Raw genomic sequence first — 2,474 nt, 5'->3', positions numbered from 1 at the left:
TGGATGGTTTAGTTTATAGACCTCGTGTTCTCTGTCCGTTCCAGCCTGACGGATAGTCGAAGTCTCTGAGGGAGTTCTCGGGTCCTCCCATTCCTCTAGAGAATTAGTTTCCGCCATGCACTGTATGTATAAGAGTTAGGGTTCACTTCTAGGACGCATCCACGAGAGTCAGGCGTACATGTGAGGTGTGTTCCAGCGGCGAGGAGAGCTGGGCCTCGTACACGGTTCCCTACGCTTCAACCCAAGTTGCGAACCCAACGACCAACGAGGGGGGGTATCTGGAAGCCGTCCTCCCTCGGACACCACTGGTTCGGCCAGCAGCTTGCCCCATCACCCCCAAAACGTTAGCCAAACACGCTCCATAGGCCCGTAATCCAAAATGCCAACCAAGTTATATCCCAGAGTTGTTTTTTGGGTCCCAAAATCACACAATAAGTCAAAGAACGGAGAACGACAGGTATAATTTTGCCCCGAGGGGCGCAGCGCATGGATACATGTACAACCACAAAGGAACGAGGGACATAGAACGACGAGGATAAGGGGACTACGACAACGCTAAGAGATCACTTGCCACCCTTCTTACCACCCTTCTTCTTTCCTTGAGGCTTGGGTTTCTCCTTGCCACTGGTACTCCCCGACGCCTGAACCGACTCGTTCGCCTTCTCCTTGCCTTTCTTCGACCCCTTCACGTCACCACCAGGGTTGGCACCACCCTTCTTACCATCCTTTTTACCCTCCTTGGACGACTCCGCCGTATCCTTGTTCTTCACCCCCGCTGCCTTTTCCAAGACGTCGACGCGGTTCTGAAGGGAGGCGATGGCCGAGCGTAATTCTCTCAACGTGAGCGAGTAGTCGATGGGCACCAGTTCGTCCTTGCGTACGACGATCCCGTCTTCGATGACGAGAGGGAGGTGGTCCGAGTGCGCCCTGATCTTGTTCTGCGTCGCGACGAACGGGCACTGAGGTGGGTGTGAGGCGATTCGAGTGGGGCGCCCGTACCACAGAACGAGCAGTGGGGGTCCCATTCCAGCGTCGCCTGCTCTACCACCACGTCCTCTTCTGCGAAACCACCTTCCTTAGCCGCACGCAGGCCCCACGCGAAGGTAGGGGTCATGTTCCCCGTAGGGGAGACATGGACTATAGGACGATGGGTCAGAGTGTGAAAATTGTGATCTGCGACTAGACCACTCACATAGGCGGAAGGCGACGACGATGTCAGCCTTGGTTTGTTGGAGGAAGATCTCCAACGTCTCCTGACCCGGCGCCTTGTCGAAATTCGCAGTCCACATGGCAGACGAGGAGTTTCCTAGCCCGCGCCGGTCGTTGTGTACGATCGCGGGGGGCCAGAAGAAGGCGGGGTGCGCGTACTGAACGAAGTCCAGCCCGGCGTTCCGCATCCCACCTCTGATGTTGTCCAGCAAGCTCCCTTCGCGGGAGCTGTACACGATGTCGAATGGGGCGGGGCCTTCGTTGACGGAGTATACGTCCTTAGCGCTCAGGCTCCTAGCGATCTGATTGATAAGGGCGACCTTGTTGGGTCCATCCTCGACGTAGCGCCATGAGAGAACAACCCTGTGTACCTCGGGCGCGCCGATCATGATATCCACCATCTTGTCGATGGCCGTAACCCTCAGGGCGTGCAAGCCCTTGGGATCGACTTCGACGCGTTAGTACGCGTTTGTACACTTCGAACGTATTACTCACAGAAGAGGCGATAAGCCAATTCCTAGTACTGTCAGAAATAGTACGACGTAGACACTTGTGCAAAAAGTCGACTTATGGTATATTTGTTGACTTCAAGAAAGCCTACGACAAGGTTAGCCACGGCGCCTTGTACCGAGTGTTGTCCCATCTTGGAGTCCGGGGCAAGTTCCTGGACTTCTTGAAAACAATATATGGGAATTCCGCAATGTCGGTTCGAACGGGTGGGCGGCTAGGACGTACCTTTGGCATGTTAAGAGGTACAAGACAAGGCTGTCCACTATCCCCACTCTTGTTCATCCTGTTCATAAACCGGATTATCCAAGACTGCTCGACGGCGGGAGTGTACGTACCAGGTAAAGCTGGCGGGTCACCTTCCGGAGGGTTAGAGGAAGATAAGTCCTGCAAAGGGGGGTTATACGCTGACGACCTCGTCTTATTCGAAGAGTCGACAACGGCAACCGCCGGTGCATGCAACAAGCTAGCGGAGTGGGCTGAAAAGTGGGGCATGGAATTGGGCATTCCGAAATGCGGGGTTATGTTGTGGAGCACGGACGAGGAGGAAATTGCAGCCTACTCGAACACCACATTCATGACCTCCGCGGGAGAGATCCCGCGGGTTGACCGCTACAAGTACTTGGGCATTTGGGTCGACCGTTCCCTGGTGGAACACCGAAACATCTCGTCCAAGGAAATGCTAGGATCAGTAAGTCTAGAGATGCAGCACTGCAAGGCACAGGCTGCAAAGGGAGAAAGGGCCATACACGCTCTAC

This window comes from Coprinopsis cinerea (genome assembly GCF_000182895.1).
Source record: "Coprinopsis cinerea okayama7#130 chromosome Unknown cont3.35, whole genome shotgun sequence".
Classification (NCBI taxonomy): Eukaryota; Fungi; Basidiomycota; class Agaricomycetes; order Agaricales; family Psathyrellaceae; genus Coprinopsis; species Coprinopsis cinerea.
Note: the sequence above shows the minus strand (reverse complement) of the source record.